General features: G+C 38.5%; 1 pseudogene; it reads left to right on the forward strand.

Annotated features, from left to right (window-relative positions):
- Positions 1 to 20,099, forward strand: part of LOC149179646 (uncharacterized) — a 34,347-nt pseudogene extending 14,248 nt beyond the window's left edge.
- The last annotated feature ends 1,712 nt before the right edge of the window (positions 20,100 to 21,811 follow it).

Genomic DNA, 21,811 nt, shown 5'->3' on the forward strand with positions numbered 1-21,811 from the left:
CATTTCAGGAAAACCTACAGGATGTACTAGAAACCTATAGGATGATCCTGTAGGAATTACAGGAAACCTACAAGATATAGCTGAGAGCTAATTGTGAGGTGTTGGAGGTGTTGGGAAGCTGGGAAAAGAGGTGTGATGAGTGGGATAGGGTGTTAGAAGGTCTAGGAACACTCAGGAGTCAATATCCAAGAGAAGAGATGGCTAGATTCACTCAATGTGCCTAGGGGAATTTCAATGAAAAAGGACAAAAAAAAACTAGTGAGGGTGATGATCGAATAAGAGATGGTTAAGGTTGATGAGGTGGAAGATGGATGCTAGTGATGAAGTCTAGACCTCCTCCTAAAGTACCTGCAGTGATTAAAACATGTGTGTCTTTCAAGAACTAGGCAACAAGATACATCTTCATAAACTAGAAAAGCATGAATCAATTGCCCATATTATGCATGAAGAAAGTGTTGAAGGAAATGAGAACATGAGTGAGATCTTACTGCAAAAATAAAGTAATGGAAAAATATGACAATGAAATGAACCAAATGCTAAATCAAGACAACAAACTCCAAATCTCATGAAAGAACTATAAATCTATGTTTTTGGAGCTGCTGAAGGGTCTCTTCCTCAAGTCATGGTCCAAGAGAGAGGAAGTGAGGCCGAGGCACCTGCTGACAACCTTGTGGTGATCCTTTTTCTCCTTGCTAACCTGCTAACTAAAAGAAGGAACAAATGGAAGCAAACTAACATACAACCAATCTAATCTACATTGTTGTAATGGAAATGCAGCTACTTAAGCAAATGAACAATAAAACTATGAATCTATGCTAACATACATGTACAATAAAGAGGAGCCTTAGCTACTAGGGTTGGGCCCTAACCCAAGAGCTTTAGCCCTCTGAGCTAACACAGTGCTGACTGAAAACAAAACTCATTCTTATTATCAAAACAATGGATTACATCAAAAATTGTCCCAAGTCTTGTATCTCGAACATAGAGTAGAGTTTTACAATAAAAAATCATCCTATTGCGGTCCTAAGCCTCTCTACTTATACATTTGAAGTATCCAACGACTTCCATAAAATTAAGGAGGCTCGTCTCCCAAACTTGAGATAAACCGGTGCTTTGTCTTTCACTTGCTCGGCTGCCTTCTAGTCCTCGCGATTTGGTTGTTTGCACTCCGAGTTGATGGAGGAATATTCGAATGGAGGGGTAGTAAATGAGGAGGATTTACCTCCTATAATTCCTCTCCCTTGTCCCATTCGAGTTTTGACCAAGGTCTTTGCCAAAATTCCTTGATTTTATCCTTTAATCCTGCATTAAATGCACATTAGACAACAAAGCAAAATATCCAACTCTAACTCATCTCATAAACAAAATATAATCAAAAGTATGCAATAAGTTGTGAGACTAGTTGGTTTGACTAGGCTAGGAGCTGAATTAAGGCCCATATAGTTACCCAATGATGAGGATCATCATCACCCCCTTACTAAATGTGTTGTTCATCCTCTGAGCAACTTAGTCAATGTTCATGTCCTTCATGACTCCGGTAGCCTCTTTGGCATCCCATGCCTCCACTATGGTCTCTTCTTCTTGTTCATAGAAGCTTGCTTTCTTTTCTACTTCCTTCCACTACCTCTTTTCCTCTTCCTCTTTTCTCCCTTCTAGCATCCCTAGGAGCAGTGGTGGAGTTAGTTTTAGGCCTATCCAGTTGACCTTCAACCTTTGCATTGATTGCTTATACATAGGTGTCCTGTTGAGTGCCTCTCTCAACCTTTGACGGGAGTGATATTCCCTGATCTTCAAGCTATGTGGCAGTGTGTTCCATCTCCTTAGGCAGGCATGTATATTATCATCTCCTAGCAGCCTAAACATATCCTCAAAATGAGAAAATTGCTTTCTCTTGGGTAGTAAGATATCTAGGTGCCAGTTGAGGGTCATTTGCAATCAAATTATGGGTGGTGATTATGGCCATGGGATTTTATTGTTCAGCTCTAATGAAAAGAGGTTCATTTTGCTCTCTAGCCAATATTGTTTTCATCTCTGTAGCCCTTGACTCCTCATTGTTCATCCATGATGCCAAAGCCATTAATTGTAGATCTCCTAGCTTGGCATTAGGATCCCAAACATTCATGTGTCTGAGTTCCATGTTATGCAAATAAAACACAGCCATGTTGGCCCTATCCTCTATGTACTTTGATCACAAAGATCAATAAACTGCCTGTAGTCCTGAAATGGCATGGTACCCCTTTGTGCTAGTGTTTTAATCTGAAACTGTAGCCACTGTTATTTGAGGTAAAGAGCATAGGATTTAGCTGGCATCCTACACTAGATGGCCTCCAAGGAGAGGATGGCCATACATGCTAGTTGGTTATCCCTTTCCTACAGTTGTCCCCTTAGCCATGCATTTTCCCTCTCAAGCTGGTCTCTCATTATTGCTTCTTTGTCCCTTAAGCCACTTAGCTCTTTGCCCATTTCTTTGAGCCTCTCTTCCATGTGCCCAATGTCTTTCGCCCCTTTTGACTTGGTGATTTGCATCCATCGGTGGGTTCTGGCCCTATCCTTCTCAAGTTGGAAAAACAATGGGATGGCAAATTTTTGAGGTATCACCCTGCCTCCTTCAATAAACCAATCGTAGGAGTCTAGGTTAGGTTTGGGGCTTAGTTCCTTTGTTTCAGGGTCTTCTTATTTTGTTTCTTGCTGCTCCCCTACCTTGCCTTCCAATTTCTGTTCTTCTTGTAGTTTTTGCAGAGTATCATGTAGGATTGTTTTTGCTTCCTATATGTTTTTCAATGGATCCTATAAGATGGCCTTACCCTTTAAGGAAGTTGATATGGTATTAGGCCTCCTTACATAGGTGATTGGTGACTTAGGGGAAGGCATTTTGTCTCTTGGTGTAGGGGAATATTCAATCTCAATTGGAATTTTTGTTGATACTTGTGGCTTCCCTTGTTTGATTCTTGTTCTCTTTCTTGTTTTGAAATATAGTGGGGCTTTCCTCCTTCTTTTCCCTTTTTTCTTGACTGAGGTGTTGAGATCAGTGAGGGTAGTTGCTACCTCCCTCTCAGTAGCCTCTGGGGACACCCTAGGTGACTCCTGTTTGCGTTCTTCCCTTTCTGTTTCAAGGCCTTCTTCCTCTTTGTTTTTCTTATCTCCTTCCTCTTGCTGTTCTTCCTCATCTCCACCAGTTTCTTCCTTAGTTTCCTCTTTTCCATCATCATCCTCCTTCTCTTCTCCCTCTTCTTATTTTTCTTCATCATGTTCCTCTATATCATTTTCTTCTTCATCCATATCATCCCTATCTAGCTCTGTATCTTCTTCTTCCTATTTTTCCTCCTCCCCACTAACAGAGGGACTAACATCATAAGTGATGGTTTTGATGTCATCCTTTGTTGGCAAGTCTCTGAAGACTGGCCATGTTATAGGGATTCTGAGGTTTTGGAGGGCATCCTCAATGAGGATCCTAATCAACCCATGGTGAGCCAATTGTTGGGAATTCCCTTCCTTTACTTTGTTACTGGAGTCTATGAGTGATTGCATCAAGAAATAGGGTATGTTGAGTCTTTGGTGAACTGGTGTTTCTACCCCAAATCTTAATTCTTCAAGGATCCTAAAATGGTAGCCATAAACAACACTATATCTACCCTCACATGAGATATATTTGATGAGTTGGTAGCCTACCTCACTCCATGGGTATGGAAGACTGTCCCTTCTTACTCCATTTTTGTCCTCTGTGGGTTCTTCACCTTCTAAAAAGAATTTCCTTTTTTCCACCTGACTGTCTCCTTTGTCTTCTTTTCTCCATGGAATTCCTAGGGGAAGTGTGGTGACCCTACTGATGAGCTCTGGGGTGAGATCTATAGTGAGGCCTCTAACTAAAACAATGGCATGGATTCTGCTATGTGGAGTGAGGGAATGAGCAAATTCTTGAGCCACCTCATCATCATACCCTGTGAATTTTTTGAAAAACCCCATCCAGTTGTGTCTTGTAAAGATTTGAAGCACATGGGGGTGTTGTTGTATCCTCACAGTGTTTTTGGGTTCTGTCCTATTAAACCCTCCTGTCATTTTTCTTGTGAGGCTTGAGGAGAAAATGAGAGGGTTGACACAAAATTTTTAAATTCAGGAGGAAAACAGAGTTTACTGTGTATGTAATTCACTTCCCAGAGTTGCTAAATTCACTAGATTTTAGAGAATTTCTAGTTCATTTGATTGTAAATGGGATGGATTTTTATAGCCTACCTCTTTAGAATAGTAACAATGGATAATTCTCATGATATCCCCTCTTGAACTCTTCTTTGCCTATCCTGTAGACTGCCTATGTGTATCCTATACAGTGATCCTGTAGATTGTATCATGTAGACTCTTCCTGTAGGAATTCTTGTGCATGCTCTTATAGAAATTCTCTTGCAAAACGATGGATCCTTGCTTATGGTGGGTGGCCAGAGTTATGAGAGAGACTTGAGTGAGGGAGTTTCGAGGAGGTGAAATGAATGAATGCATGCAAACGATGTTTTATTTCCCTTTATGGTGTTTCGAGGTGAGGTGGTGTGCTAGAAGTAGAGGTACGTTGCCTTTTTTGGACCATTGATCCCCACTACCACCTCATCATTTCCCACTCCTCATAATAAGCTCCCACCTCGTAGATCCGTAGTTAACTACTTCTTGTCCTACTCCTCCTCTATCTTTGAGTTGACTATAGCCACGTGTGAGAGGACACCCGATTTTGCATGTGATGATTGAACGAAGGTGGCCAAGTTAACTGGCCACCTTTTCACTTATAAACCAACTATCACATAACCCTTACAACTTTTGATTAAATGATGCATATGAATGAGTGAGTGGGATACTTACCTATGGTTTTGATGCCATGCTACAATTATCGAAGATCAGAGGTGTTGCATTGTTTATTTGTTGCATGGTAATTCTTCTTCCTCCTCTTGTTGTCTGCTGATGGTTTCCTCGTTTTTGAAGGTATCTGTGACTGAAGATACGATGCTGCTATTTTTGTGGAGCTCTTGGATCATCCTAGTGAAGACTTGTAGCTGATGATTGACATTCTGTGGGATAGGCTGCTACAGGATTTCCTACAGGATGTCCTGTAGCTGCTTCTCCCTCAGAATTCCTTAATCATGTCGTTGGTTGTGGCTGTGAGGATGGTGCAATGAATGGACAGAAGGAGTAGGAGTGTGTGTGGAGCAAGGGACATTCAGGTAATGCTCTTACTCTCCTCTGTTTTTCCTTTTTTTTTTCTTTTTTCATAACTGGCAGAAACTGATCTCTTTTTGTTTTGAATGGTGAGTGTAGGGATGATGATAATGGATGAGGTGAGGTGTTAGATCATGTCTAGGATGAATTTTAGGGACCTAGCAAACCTACCATGTGCCCTCGGATTGCTTCCTATAGGTTTTCCAGGCCACTGTTCAGGGGATCCTGTAGGAATATAGGGGATCCATTAGAAAACACAGTCTTCGCATAAATTGAAGCAATGGAGTGTAAAAACAATAGAAATGATAGAGGGATGCATGGTAAGGAGTGGAGGAGATGGATATGTGTGAGGCAGGGTTCCCTTTGTATCCTCTTTTTTCTCCTTGACTGTCTTTCTCACCCACCTGCAAATAACAATTATATCTTCTTCTTTTTTTGAAAAACACCTAGGCTGCCTCAGAGAGGTTTTCACCCTAGACGTTTTCCCTAGTTTCATCAAGGAATGTTTTCACCTAGGGATCTTCTTATTCTTCTTTTTTCTTTTCTTTTTTTGTTTTTTCATCATTGAGCCACCTCACGAGGTTTTCAACCCAAATATGGGACTCATGCACCTCATGGAGGTTTTCACCTGAGTCGTTATTCTTTTTTACCTTTTCAATGACCTGATGAGGGAGGAGCTGGAACTTGCTTTACCGTCATCACTGTTTTATTGAAATTTTTAATGAACTATTTCTTTGATCAAGGCCTCTTGTACATTTTCAATCGGTGTCCATTGACAAGCAATGGACTCGCTTCTTCATCTATATTTCTAATTTGCACTGAACCATTATCCTAACATCTCTCCAACACATAAGGTTCGAGCCATCTTGTCCTTAGCTTGACCTTGAAGTCTTTATACCTAGAATCATATAACAATGCCCAAATGCCCTCTTGAAATTGCTTCTCCTTAATATGTTTATCATGCTAGATCTTCCTCTGAAGATGAACTATCTTTGTATGTAGGAGGGCCTGTGTTCTGAATTCATCCAAGCCATTCAATTGGAATAATCTTTCATTTTGTGCATGACTGAGATCCAAATATAGTTGGGCTGTCATCCTCAATGTGTTATATTCAAACTCAATGGACAACAAAGCCTTTTTCCCATAGACCAGCTCATAGGGTGTAAATCCAGTTGTGGTCTTCCATGTGGTATTATAGGCCCATGTGGCCTCAACTAGTCTCTCTACCCAATCCTTCCTGCTACTGCTCACTACCTTGGTTAAGATGCCCTCCAGTGCCCTGTTGGTCACCCCCACTTGCCCATTAGCTTGTGGATGATAGCGAGTGGAGGTCATATGCTTGATTTTGTGATGGCTGAGTAGTTCTTCAATCATGTTGGAGGTAAACTGGTTGCCTTGGTCTATGAATAGCTCTCTAGGCTACCCAAATTTGTAGAATACATGCTCCCTTAGGAACTAAGCCACCTTCACTTCTGTTACTACCTTAATTGCCTCGGTTTCACCCCACTTCGTCAAATAATTAGTGCACAAAGTAATGTATTGTTTTTGCTTTGAAGGAGAGTTGATAGGTCCAATGAAGTCCATGGCCCACTTGTCAAATGGCTTGAAAGTTGCTTGAAGCTATAGGGGCATTTCATCTCTTAGAGTAGGCTTTCCCATCCTCTGGCACTGATCACACTGACTAGTGTAGTTTTTCACATCCTGATGAAGAGTGGGACAATAATAGCCTGCTTGTAACACTTTGAATGTTGTCCTCTTTGCTGCGAAGTGACCTCCACAAGGCCCATCATGACACGTCAAAAGGATGTCAAAAACTTCCTCTTCCCTTACACACCTTCTTGACAAGATTTGATCTGGGCCAATTTTGAAAAGATTGCCCCCAATCCAGGTGAAGGGGGCACTTTTCCTAACTATCTTGCTCTTTTGTTTGGAAGGCAAGTTTGGTGGGAACTATGCTAATACCAAATAGTTTGCTATATTAGCGAACCATGGAGAGAGAATTGAAATAGCAAACAAGTGCTCGTCTGGTAACTCGTCATCCACCATTCCTTCTTCGCTTGCAGGCAGATTCACCCTAGATAAAAAGTCTACAACAAAATTTTCTTTATCAGGCTTATCAACAGTGGTTAGATAAAACTATTGTAATATCTGGTTTGTTCATTAAATATATTATTGCAGCATGGTTAGTATGCACAAATGTTTGATATCCTATAATGTAATGCCTAATTTTCTTTAATGAATGCACAATAGCTAGGAGTTCCTTTTCGGTCACTATATAATTTAGCTCAGCCTTTGACAAGTTCTTACTGATAAAATAGATGGCATAGGGCAGTTTCTTCTCTACCTAACCTAAGGCTACTGATATGGCTTTTTGTGAGGCATCAGCATGAATATGAAAAGCGAGGGCCCAGTTTGGGCCTCGGAGAATTGGTACAGTGGTTAACTTACCCTTTAGAATGTCTAAGGCCTCTTGACAACTTTTTGACTATATAAACTCAGAATATTTGGCGAACAACCCAAATAATTTAGGAGAGGCCAACTTGCTGAAGTCCTTTATGAACCTTCGGTAGTATCCAGCTAACCCCAAGAAAATCCTGACATATCTCTACTTTTGCGGAGGTGGGACCCTTTGGATGATTGTTATTTTGTTTGGGTCCACCTACAGTCCTTGCTGAGATATTGAATGACCTAGCACGGTCCCTTCAGTCATTAAAATTCACATTTTTCTGGACTGAGAGACAGGTTCATTTCAATGCATTTGTGCAATACTTTGTCTAGGTTAGTCAGGGCTTCTTGAAAATCATAGCCATAAGGTGTAAAATCATCCATATAAATTTCCACCGTATCATGTACTAATTCGACAAAAATACTCAATACTTCTCTTTGGAATGTGGCAAGAGCGTTGTATAGGCCAAAAGGAAGGAACCTATAGGAAAAAGTCCCAAGGACAAGTGAATGTAGTCTTATCTTGGTCTTCTTGGTAGATTTTGATTTGGTTGTACCCACTGAATCCATCTAGGAAAGGAAAAAACATTTTCCCTGCCAGGCCGTCTAGCACTTGGTCGATGAAGGGTAGGGGAAAATGATCCTTCTTTGTGTATTTGTTTAACTCCCTATAATCGACACAAATCCTCCACTTACCATTTTTCTTGGGAACTAACACTAAAGGAGAGACCCACTCACTATCAGAGATAGGATAAATTATTCCTGCATCTAGCAGTTTTTGCAATTCTTCTTTGACTATATCTTTAAGCTCTAGATTCATCCTCCTTTGTGGTTTCCAGAATGGCTTGCAACCTTATTTGATGTATATGTGGTGAGTACACACTGAGGGGTGTACTCCCTTCATTTCCTTGTAACTCCAAAGGCTTCGAGGTTTTCTCTCAGCATGTTGCATAGCTTTTCCTCTTTAAGAGCAGAAAGAGATGGATTAATTTTCAAGGTTTTCTCTGGGCCAAATTCTATGGTTTTGACACGGAGTGGGTTGGAATAGGCCAAGCATAAGTCAATTAGATGATTGTTCTAGGTTTCCCTTACTTCTTCTTCTAATGGTAACGAACCGAGAGTTGGACTTTGGAGCAGGTGTTCGATTAAGTCATCCTCATTTTGCTGTCCTCCTCCTATGGTTGCTTCCAAAGCATAAAGTTGGGTGGAATAAACCTCATCTTCTTCCTTCTCCTCCAACCATAAAGGTAAATCATGCTCTAGAGAAGGTTGAGCATGAGGGTATAGGACTAACTGTTTGGACATATGCCCGTTCTTGATGGTCATATTCCCATCTTTGTAGCTAATGTAAGAATCAGTTGTGGCCATCCATGGCCTCCCAAGGATGAGAGGATAACCAATAAGTTTAGCCTTAGGTTGGAGAACTAGAAAATCTGCAGGGTATTCCCAGGAGTCAATGGAGACCATCACATCCTCCACAATTCCCTCAGGGGTGACTGTGGAATGGTCTGCAAGTTGCAAAACTGTTTTCATCTTCCTCAATGACCCTTGAAGGTTGAGCTTGAGCATGGTGTCCTTGGTCATCACATTAATGGTAGCCCCAAGATCGATCAGAGAGTGTGGGACGATGGTGCCATTGATATGCACATATATTACAGGGCTTCCAGGGTCCAAATATTTCAGACATATTACCTGCCCCAGCATTAATTTGGAAAACTGCCCAATGACATTAATGGTGGGGGCATCCATTTTTCTTCTTCCTGGATGCTTGAAGCATTTCTCCTTAATCAACTTATTGTAAATGGGAACATATTTTATTGCCTGGGAAGGGGGATCTTTACACATAGATTTTTCAATTCTCCCAGAAGTTCAGTTTCTTCTAGGGTAGGCTGGAGTCGTTGGGCTAATCTCTTAGGAAAGGGTGGATTTAATTTAAGGTTTCTTTCCTTTCTTTCTTCCTCAACCTCCCTATGTGGAGGGGGAGGTTGTTTATCTAGGAGAATTCTCCTAGATCTTAGGTTGATCTCTTGGATTTCTACAACATAAGTTCGCTATGATGTCTCTCCACTGTATACTTTTTGAGCCTGCCTATTGTTCGGGTTCAGATTTGGCTGGGCAGGCATCTGGGGTTGCTTGGGTGGAGCAGAGTGTAGGAGTTGTGGTTGGGTAGGTGGTGGAGGCAATAGGGCTGGAGAATTTTTGTATTGGGGCCTCCAACGCTGGAGTGGTGTATTCCACTGAGGTTGTGGCAGAGTGTAAGGTTGAAATCACTGGCTAGCTGGCTGGGAAAGATACTGAGATGCATAGGATCAAGGAGGGGGAGTAGACCAGGAAGGATGAGCAGGGGGTCCCCATGAAGGTATAGATGTGGTTTGGTTGGGATTGTAATATGCATGGGATGACCCTTGCATGCCCTGCAGGTATGGTCTAGGCCTAGGAGGTCTCCTTTGGTTGATGTAGCAAAGTTGCTCAGTGACCCCTTCAGCTCCTTGATATACTGATTTGAATCCAGGTAAAGAAGTGCACTTATCTATGGAGTGGTTATCTTCACAGACCAAGCAAATCTCAATACAGTTCAATGGACATTCATTCCTAGGATGCCTCTTGGTGCATCTACAGAAAAATATGGCCAAGGCTCTCTCTGCTTCCTCTTGCTTCCTTTTCATGTTCATGGTGTCTAATTGCAAGGCAAGGGTTTGAAGCATCTCACTTTTGAAATCTTCCAACTTATTTCCAATTTCACCCTTGATGGATGAATTGGAAGATGATGTACTGGCCATAGGTTGACTACCCCTACCCTTTTTCCTAGTTGCCCTAGAATGGTTGCTAAAGACAACCTTGATATCCTCATAGGATAATTGGTAGACATATCCTCCTGCTAACAAATCTAAGGTATCCAAGAGATCTTCCCTTACTCCTCTGAGCAGGACCAGCTTTAGTGACTCGGGGTCAAGTGTGCACCTGACCCTTTTGTAACTGAGCTAGAATATTTCTTCGTAGTCTTCTAAGGATTCATCCTGGCCCATGGTCATCCTGAAAATTTCTTCTTTAGTATCCTTTGACCTACAGTAGTCCTGATATTTGTTGTTAAAAGCCTCTTGCATCTGAGCCCAAGTTGTGATGCTATCTCCAGGTAAATCCATGAACCAATGAAATGTTGCATCCTTGAGGGTAGATGGAAACAATTTTAATTTTATCTCATCATCTGTATAGTCATAGGTTCCGCATATAACAATAAACTCAAATAGGAAAGTGTCAGGGTCCTCGGTGGTCAGGCCATGGAAATGAGGTAGGGCAGAGTGGCTTATATTCTTCATCTTAGTGTTCCCATTGGTTTCCCTTATGGGGAACGAACCATCAACTCTCTCTCTATTCCCTCTGTCATTTCGGTTTTTAGCCATTGATTCAGTAGGAATGGGTTCTTCTTCTTCTTCTTCCCCTGTAGGTTCTTCAAATATGTCAGGTTGCTCACCTAAAGATTCCTCCAGTTCATAGCCACTGAAGAAGAGAGAAGGTTGGTTGTTGGATGCAGTGGGGGTATTTGGCAAGAATTTCCCTAAATTATCCTTATTCCTATGAGGCATGAAAGGAAATGTTTTTGGGTTGGTTTTTGTAAGATTTTTTAAGCTAGAAAGTACTTTGCAGAAATGAAATTGTTGATTGAATGAAAAATCACTGACAAAATGAAGAAGCTACTTGCTGAATTGAAATTATACTTGAAAAATGGAAAGGAAAGCAGATAATGAAAGATGAAAGAAAGGAAGCTACTAGATTACTTTTGCATAAATAAAGTAATGGCAGAAAATTGAAGAGAAGAAGTAGAAGAAAAGAAAGCAGTAATCACATTCTACTCAGACACCTCCACGGCAACGACGCCAAAAAGTGATGAGCACGAATATTGCAGCAAGGATGCTACAACTCTTGGGCTACCAAATTTACTTATCAACCTGAGTTCATACAAACTTGGAGGTGATAGTGCTATATGCACAAGTAAAAGTGAAGGTCCTGCCTGTTGTCACTGTTCATTTAGGGAGAGACCCCAGCGGTTCCAAGCCAGACTTCTATAGAGTCAGAAGAAGCTTGATTCTTTGATGGAAGAAGAGAAAATCTATTCTAAGAGAGCTACTCTATTGTCATAATGAGGAAAACAACATGTAATGCTAAATCACACCATATCCAATTTAACCATTTAACTAGCTATGCTAAGAAAAATTGCTAAATCAACACTAACCTAATGCTGCTATCTAAGTTACAGAAGTAAAGAGCATCAAACCATGCTAATGTGTGAGTGAGAAAACTAAACTAAATCTATTTTCACTTTTTTGGGTTTTTTGGTAAAATCAAGCATGCAATTGAATTGTTCTTGTGGATGTGATAGGTGGATGGAAGGTGGTTGAGGATGGCTAAAAGGCTTATGGAGTGACTGGATGAGGTGGAAGGGTCCTAGGAGGATTTTTGTGACTTCCTAGAGGTTCCCCATCAACTTGGCCTTGAAACAGGTCGTTTCAGGAAAAGCTACAGGATGTACTAGAAACCTACAGGATGATCCTGTAGGAATTACAGGAAACCTACAAGATACAACTGAGAGCTAATTGTGAGTTGTTGGAGGTGTTGGAGGTGTTGGGAAGCTGGGAAAAGAGGTGTGATGAGTGGGATAGGGTGTTAGAAGGTCTAGGAACACCTCAGAGTCAATATCCAAGAGAAGAGATGGCTAGATTGTTATGATACCGGCTCACAAAAGATAGAAAAGATAGATAAATGCCTTAGAAATAAGCCTCTTCAAGGGGGCAACCTCCTTTACATTACACAAATGAACAATTATTGGATGATACAAATGGCAAGACCTCCTTTCTATATGTAGGAGTCTAAGGGGTCATAATATAATCAGAGCCGACATAACCATAATAATGTAAGGGCACAATAATAACAATAGTGGGCTTCTATGGGGCATAATAATAACAATATGGGGACTACATGGGCACAACAATATAATAAGGGGGTTTTACTAATAACAATAAGGGATTACACTAGTAGAATAGGGACCTAACATGCCCCTCTCCTTCAAAAAAGTGTTATCCTCAACACTTGAGTAGTTCTTGATGCTTCTGTATAAATTCTTGTCCTCCCATGTGGAATCTTCAATGGGTAAGGTCTTCCACTTGATGAGATACTCTGAAATTGATCTATTTCGTAGCTGTCGATTTCTCGTTTCTATGACTGCTTCAGGTTCCAATATGATTTTTCCTTCCTTGTCAAGTTCTCGCAATACTGTTTGAACTAGGATCTTCTGCAACTTTTGAATGAGTTCCCACTCCTTTGGGCATATGGATATCTGTAAGGCCTGATGTTTGGAGGAACACTTTCTGGAATCAAATGAATAGCATGATCATGATCATGAATAGGTGGGAGGCCTTTGGGAGTCTCAAATACCTTGGAATGATTGTCCAAAACATTTTAGAGATCTGGAGAAATACATGATTTTGATGTGGGATCATCTAGTGAACATAATTGTGCAATTACACCCTGTTATTCTTTATTTAGAAGCTTTGTCATGCTATCAGAGTTGATTATCTTTCCAAGTTTCCCTTCGATACCCCTCAATTCATCTTCCTTTCCTTCCCAAAAAATTTTCAAGAAACATTCTTGAAAATTTAAAGCTATCATACCCAAAGATTGTAGCCTTTGGACTCCTAGTAAAACATCAGCACCACCCATTGGAATGGAAAGCATTGGGCTATTCAATGGATATTCTCCCATGGATAGCTTGATATTATGGCACTTATAAAGCAATTTATGGTTCCTCCACTTGCAACCATCACTTGACACTTTGGTGCTAGATATAGGAAGCAATTCAATCCCTTGGCTATCTTACAATGAATAAAATTATGGGTACTGCTCGAATCAATCAACACTATTACCTTTTTCTTCTTCATATGTCCTTATATCTTGATAGTTTGAGGAGTGGTAATTTCTGCCAATGCATTACAAGATATAGTCGGATTCATTTCTTGATCCTTGATGTGATCTTTCACTTCTTGAAAATTTTTATTCTTGATATGTCCTTCTATATTGATAGTTTGAGGAGTGCTAATTCCTGCCAATGCATTACAATATATGGTTGGATTCATTTCTTCTTTCTCGATGTGAACTTTCACTTCTTGAACCTTTTTCTTCTTGATATGTCCTTCTAACTTGAGAGTTTGAGGAGTGATAATTCTTTCCAATGCTTTACAAGATATGGTTGGATTCCTTTATTCTTTCTCTGGGATGGGTTCCTTGTGTATATCCTCTTCTTTTGAGGTTTCTTGATCCTTTTTATCCTCCTCTTCATTATCTATCTAAAATAATTTCTTCTCAGCACACTTATGACCTTTAGTGTATTTGCTATCATAATTGTAACAAAGCCCTTTTTCTCTTTTTTCTTCCAATTGTTGTGGTGTAAACCTTGTAGGTTGTGGAAGGCTAGGAGAAAAAACACTTCCATAATTATAGTCGTAAGTGGTGGGGTTCCTTGTTTCCATAATTTCACTTTCAATTTTTCTTTCCAACCTGAATGCCTTCTCCAATGAATCAGGTTCCCAAAGACAAACCTCGTGTTGAATGTTATCCTTTAATGTCCCTATGAAGACATCAACCATTTTCTTCTCTAGAATATCGTTTACCCTTATATTCAATTTTTGGAAGTCCTCAATGTGCTCTGCCATTGAACCCTTTTGTTTAAGATTTATCACTTGGCTAAAGAAGGTGTTTCTCTTTATCCTCATAATGTGTTATCATTTCCTCCGTGAAAATTGACCATGTGACAATCGGTTTACGAGAACAAAGCCCTTTATACCATAAAAATTGATTCAGATCTAAATAATTAGATGCAATATGTACCTTTTGTAATAGTGGTACACCATGTAGATCAGAATATTTCTCCATCTGTAGTATCCAATTTATCGGATCCTTGCCATCAAACTTCCTCATCTCACTTTTTCTTGATTTTAGGAGCTCGATCTTGAAATGACTATAACTCTGTACTTTCGGATCTTTTAGTTCTGAAATTTCGATCTGTAATAGCCTTATGAGTCCTCTTTCTAACTCTAAAAGTCTGATCACAATTGGATTCCTGAAGAAATATTTATTCCCAATCCCCACAATGACCTAATTATAGACTAGTTCAGTAGAGTGAACTTGTACGACGTTCCACGTGTCATTGTTCCAACCTTACGTTCTGAAAATTATACCCAAAAAAGTAGAGTCTGTCCTCTTTCTGTAACTTCTTACGAAATTTCAATTTGATGCTTGGAGAAATAGTTATGACGATTTTCCCAAGGTCACCTGTTTAGGATGTAATTCGGGCATCTGCAAAAACCCTAAATTCCTCAGATCATATATCCGAAAATATAGAGAGACAAGATCTGAAATTCAAACCCAAGGTTCAGATCACTTTCTTCTCAAATGGGTTTTTGTTTTAGGTTCTTAACCTTCATAGAGAAAAGGTTATAGCTAAAATTCCACGAAGACCTGTTTTAGATGAAATTCTGGAGCTTGAAAAAACCCTAACTTCCTCAAATCATATATCCGAAAATATAGCGATACAAAATATGAAAATCAGACCAGAGGTTTAGAACGATGTAATCTCAAATGGTTTTTTTTTTTTAGATTCTGAAACATCACAGAAAACAAGTTATAGTGAAACTTCCATGATGACCATTTTGGAGCAGCGAAACCCTAGAATCCAAATCTTCAATACCAAATGTTATGAAACTAGCTCACGAAAAGATAGAAAAGATAGATAAATGCCTTAGAAATAAGCCTCTTCGAGGGGGAAACCTCCTTTACATTACACAAATGAAAAATTCTTGGATGATACAAATGACAAGACTTCCTTTCTATATATAGGATTCTAAGGGGTCATAATATAATCAGAGCCGACATAACAATAATAATGTAAGGGCACAATAATAACAATAGTGGGCTTCTATGGGGCACAATAATAAAAATATGGGGACCAAATGGGCACAAAAATATAATAAGGGGGTTTTACTAATAACAATAAGTGCTTACACTAGTAGTATAGGGACTTAACATAGATTCACTCAATGTGTCTAGGGGAATTTCAATGAAAAAGGACAAAAAAACTAGTGAGGGTGATGGTGGAACAAGAGATGGTTAAGGTTGAGTAAGGTGAAAGATGGATGCTGGTGATGAAGTCTAGACCTCCTCCTGAAGTACCAATAGTGCTTAAAACATGTGTTTCTTTCAAGAACTAGGCAACAAGATACATCTTCATAAACTATAAAAACATGAATCAAATTCCCATATTATGCATGAAGAAAGTGCTGAAGGAAATGAGAACATGAGTGAGATCTTATTGAAAAAATAGAGTAATGGAAAAAGATGACAATGAAATGAACCAAATGTTGAATCAATACAACAAACTCCAAAGCTCATGCAAGAACTAGAAATCTGTGTTTTTGGGGCTATTGAAGGGTCTCTTCCTCAAGTCATGGTCCTAGAGGGAGGAAGTGAGGCTGAGGCACCTTCTGAAAAACTTGTGGTGATCCTTTTTCTCCTTGCTAACCTGCTAACTGAAAGAAGGCGCAAATGGAAGCAAACTAACATACAACCAATCTAGTCTACACTGCTGTAATGGAAATGCAACTACTTAAGCAAATGAACAATCAAACTATGAATCTATGCTAACATACATGTACAATAAAGAGGAGCCTTGGCTACTAGGGTTGGGCCCTAACCCAAGAGCTTCAGCCCTCTGAGCTAACTCAATGCTGGCTCAAAACAAAACTCATTCTTATTATCAAAACAATGGATTACATCAAAAGATGTCACAATTCTTGTAGCTCGAAAATGGAGTAGAGTTTTACAATCAAAAATATGAATCCTACTGAGGTCCTAGGCCTCTCTACTTATACATCTGAATTCTCCAATGAATTCCTTAAAATTAGGGAGGCTCGGCTCCCAAACTCGAGATAAACTGGTGCTTTGTCTTTCACTTGCTTGGTTGCCTTCTAGTCCTCATGATTTGGTTGTTTGCACTCCGAGTTGATGGAGGAATATTCGAATTGAGGGGTAGTAAATGAGGAGGATTTACCTCTTATAATTCCTCTCCCTTGTCCCATTTGAGTTTTGACCAAGTTCTTTACCAAAATTTCTTGCTTTTATCCTTTAATCCTGTATTAAATGTGCATTAGACCACAAAGCAAAATATCCAACTCTAACTCATCTCATAAACAAAATATAATCAAAAGTATGCAATAAGTTGTGAGAATAGTTGGCTTGACTAGGCTAGGAGGTGAATTAAGGCCCATATAATTACCCAATGATGAGGCTTATCACTTTGCTTAATAATTAAAGTGACAGGTTCTTGAATGCTTGTTTTATACCCGTAAAATGAATTGTTTGTAGTCCTATAGGAAGGGTGTGATTTAACTATTGTACAGCTGTTACAGGAAACTTAAATATTGTTGTGATAAAAGAAGAAGCCATGTTATTATGTAATGTTTGACTTAGCTAGAAGTTTTTAGCTTATTGTATGAAATAGTAAATTGTGCAAAATTACTTGCTGTGAAGTATTTACTGGCTCGAAGTAATTACTGTGTGAAACTACGTTCATTTTAGCAATGAGAAAAATAAGGAATAGGAAAAACCTCACCATATGTGAATTGCAATAAGATAATGAAAATAACAACTAAAGGAAAATGAAAGGTTCTTATCTTTTGAAATTATGTATTGTTTGTTAATTACTAAAAGAAAACAAGAGACTTAACTAAGTAGTGGATGGGCTATTACTTTATTTTGTGCGAGTGCAAACTTTTCACGGTATATGTTAATGATCTAAGATGAGAGAAAAGCACTTTCATTTCTATATGTCACTCTCTTTCAATCATTTTATGATTCCTTTTTTCAGGCATGATCCAACTTGGAAATCTATTCAAGGATTGACCATAAGTCAGAGGACTTGAGTTGCTAAATGTTTGCATTATAGGAGGATTTGAAAGGCATGTTGGGGCTTCAGAGCTATCAAACAAGTTAAATTTATACACATGGTGGTAAATTCTAAAATGTGTTGATCCTAATCGATTGGAATTACTCCATATCATTTGGACATCCAACTTGTTCGCAACATCGTTATAAGAGAAAATTAATGAGTTCGACCAAGAAGGAATGCTCATCTTTGAGGCCAAATCCACCTTAAAAGGCCTAATTTTAAAATTCCAAAAAATATTTTCTAACAATTTACAAACCAAAGAATGGATCCACGATCATCTACAACGAGATTATTGCTTGATCAGTTCTCTCTTTCCAGTGAGTTACAAAATCCTGAATAGAATCTAAATAAAAAGCCGATGATCACCTTAACTACTAAAGAAATAAGTTGGGATATGAAGGATCTCTTCGTCTAAATGAAAGAAAATACTGTCGAAGACTATAGAAGATCCTACGCCATTTAACTGTTAAAAATAAAATTGACAACTCATTTGGGAAGACCACCATTTATATTGGTTGTGTTGTCATTCTGGGAGCAATTGCTAGTGTGTACGCTCTCCTACTGGTCAACATTAAAGCTAGCCAATTTTGTAATCTATAAATTTAATTCTAATGGTCAAAGAAGTGATTGCAAGATAAGTTTGCACATTGTTGCTTATAATTGTAATCTAATTATTGAGAGGTCCCGCCAGATGGAAAAAAAAGATTTTTGTATTGTATTGTTTATCTTTAAAATATAATCCTTTCAAAAGAGTCTTGCATCCAATTGTTGCAATGTCAATGTGTCTTTTTCCCAATAATCATGAGTAAGAGGAACATACTCCAAGGCTTCAAAGTCCCCATATCAATGTCCAACTGGTAATTCCATATGCCAACAAGATCCCAAGCTTGTCTAAGGAGCCCAAGCTTGAAGTGAATGGTTGGTCCTATAAAACTATATATTTCAGCCTCTGAAAGCAACAATGGAGAAGAGATGACCGATTCGAAATGTTACTTCTCATGTAACCTTTCGATTTTATGTTAGTTTTCGCATTTCACAGTGCGAGTTTTGGTTGGTTAAGGTTTAAATCTAGTGATTCGTTGGTTTAATTGTTTTTTCTGTGGTCCTTTTTCTAATTGAATTTCAAAGACCCAAGTGATTTCTTTCAAAAATTGTTGATCATCTTTTTTCTTTCTCGGGTCCCTACATAATGAAATTTGGAGTCCCAATCAATTCATCCCCACATGCAATTTTTTGAATTGTTTGATGAGGGTCAAAATCTTGGATCGGGCACTGGAAGCCATTAGGGTTTTAATGTATCCAAATATATTCTTAATATATAAGTTTGATATCAATGGGAAGCTATAGGGTTCAAACTAATAATTGAAATTTATTATTTACAATATGTATTTTCTATCTGCTCATATGTGTTCTCTTATACGCGCTTGTCTTCCCATGCTTAGAAGTTGGAAAATATTATTTGTCATATTACTGTTTCGAGGCAACAACTGAGGGAAAAAGGGTAGTTACCGCAGAATTGGAAACATACATCACACTATTAATAAATGAGAAGGAAATAACAGTTCCACAAATTTTTGTAATAGGGTGTTGTTGAGGAATAACTTGGACTGTGGGTTTGATATATTCCTTATTTATGAGTTATGAAGGGAGGCTTATCTCTCCATGTTTTCTATTTTCTACTACCTCTAACATTTCTCAATGGGAACAAGTGACCTCTATTGACTCTTGAATCACGTGGATTATTTGTGGCATGGATTTTGTGCACATCACCATGTCATTAGGTGTCAAACATGCATCTTGCTGATAAAATGTACTATTTCCAAACATGAGATGCAAGAGGTCGCGAGAATGAGGGGATTGTCAAAATCTTTACAGGAAGCTCAAGAAATTGTTAGAAACAAACCAAGCACAAAGTAATTTCTGGATATGCTCATGATGCATTTTAATTATTTTGATGACTACAATCCCACTCTCTTTGGTGGTGGATATGATTAAGAGTAATAACATCAATATCACAAAGTAGCAGTAAAAGTCATTGATTGATTAATACATTTATGTTAGGCAGGCAAACCCAAATGTCCCTCTTAAGACACTTGTTATACTCCCAGTTAAGCAAGAGATGAGCCATGACTTTTCATATAGATCGGTGTCATGCCCTTATGAGGAGTAAGAGGGGCCCATGACGTAAATGAATAGAGACCCACACGTATATCCAAATCGTCCCCTTCGTATGATGGAGATGAATCCACTATTGTGGTTGTGGTGAAGGATTTGATTATGGAGGCCCAAGCCTCAGCCTTAGCCTCAACCTGCATATGGGTTCAAGGCCAATATATATGGATATTAGTATGAGGAAAATCCTACATGGAGCATCTCACTCGATCATTATCAGTCTGGTTATTCTAATTATAAATATGGACAAGATAATAAACTGTGTTATGGGAGGAGGCCTCGTTATGGGTAGTAGGAGGCCAAGTTATCCATCAACCTGAAGTAGTCAATGGGAAACCCAAGCTTGTACTGTAAACCTACAATGTCACCATTTATATTGATCATGTTGTCATGCTCGAAGAAATTGTTGCTTTGTACACTCTCCTACTAGTGAAGAGTAAGACTAGCCAATTGCGTAATCTAGAAATTGAATCTGAGTAGTCAAACAAGTGATTGTGGGATAAATATGCACAATGTTTCCTATACTTATAATATAATTGTTGAGAGGTCGCGATAGATAGAAAAATGGACTTGTGTATTGTAGTGTTTGCCTTTAAAAAATGGCCCTTGCAAAAGAGTCTTGCATCCAATTGTTGCAATGTGAATGTGTCTTTTTCTCAGTAATCATGAGCAGCAAGAGGAACATCCTCCAAGGATTGAAAGTCCCCATATCAATGTCCAATCAGTAGTTCAATATGTCAGCAAGAGCACAAGCTTGAAAAGCATGCTTGGTCCTATAAAAATATATATTTTTGCCTCTTAAAGCAACAATGGAGAAGAGGCTACACCTTCATCTATTGGGGATCTAAGAAAATGGCTGAGATGATTACTATAGCCAACAAGTTTATTCTAATTTAGATGATTACTACAACAAATATGTTTATTCTATTTTAGGTCAGGTTTTCTATTAGCGTAAAGTTGTCAAAAGTCTTACTAGCTTAGTTCAAGTTGTTTTTTTTTAATGTGAGAATAACTAGGGTAAACATTTTTTTTTCCTCTATAGCTTTTCTTATCATCTAACTCAAATTCAGAAGCTCAGACTGCCCAAGAAAACAAAAAAACAAGCTCTAACAACCATCATAATATTTCTAGGAGATGATTTGGTTGTCCTTTTGTCATGTGCTACCGCCTTATGACGTTTCCTTTGCAACATATGATGTGATTGCTAGTAGTTAAACATTGACAACCATGGTTAGCAAAGTCTACCTATAGTCCACTCAATAACCAAAACAACCATCTTAAAAAATTAACATCGCAATGTGACAACGAATAAACAATATCATAATGTGACAAATGTCAAGCAAAGTTGTAATGGGATGAACAAAAAACAACATAACAGTTGGACAAAACAATGACATCATGATGTGGTGACCAAGAAACAATATTGTAATTTAACTAACAAGAAATGACATTCCTACATGATGAACAACAAACAATGCCATAATGTGCCAATCAATAAACCATGTCGCAATGTGATGACATTGAAATGTGACAGACAACAAACAACAAAACAAACTTAACAAAGAACAAATGGGGTCACAATACGATTAACAACAAATGATATCACAACTTCACAAATAATAAATATTGTTGCAATCTGAACTACATTTACCAGGCATACTAAGTTGATGTACGTTTACTGGATTTACTAGGTTGACCTATGTTTAATATGTTGACCCAAATTTACTTGGTCAAACATAGTCAACTATGGTAAACCATAGTCAACTAGGTTGACCTAGTTTACAAGGTCTATTACCATATATTTATCTACACATCATGTCACCTGTCACTGACTATGATTGGCTATAGTTAATATGGTCAACCAAAGTCAACATAAACCTTAAAGTCAACCATAATATATATATTTTATTTTTAATATTTTATATTAATAATTTTTAATATAATTTGATTTTTAAATTTTAATATAATCTCAATAATCTTACTATATTTATATTTATATTAATT

The sequence above is a fragment of the Pinus tabuliformis genome, chromosome 3_2 (genome assembly GCF_031772625.1).
Source record: "Pinus tabuliformis cultivar Carrire ecotype Pingquan chromosome 3_2, CPIR1, whole genome shotgun sequence".
Lineage (NCBI taxonomy): Eukaryota > Viridiplantae > Streptophyta > Pinopsida > Pinales > Pinaceae > Pinus > Pinus tabuliformis.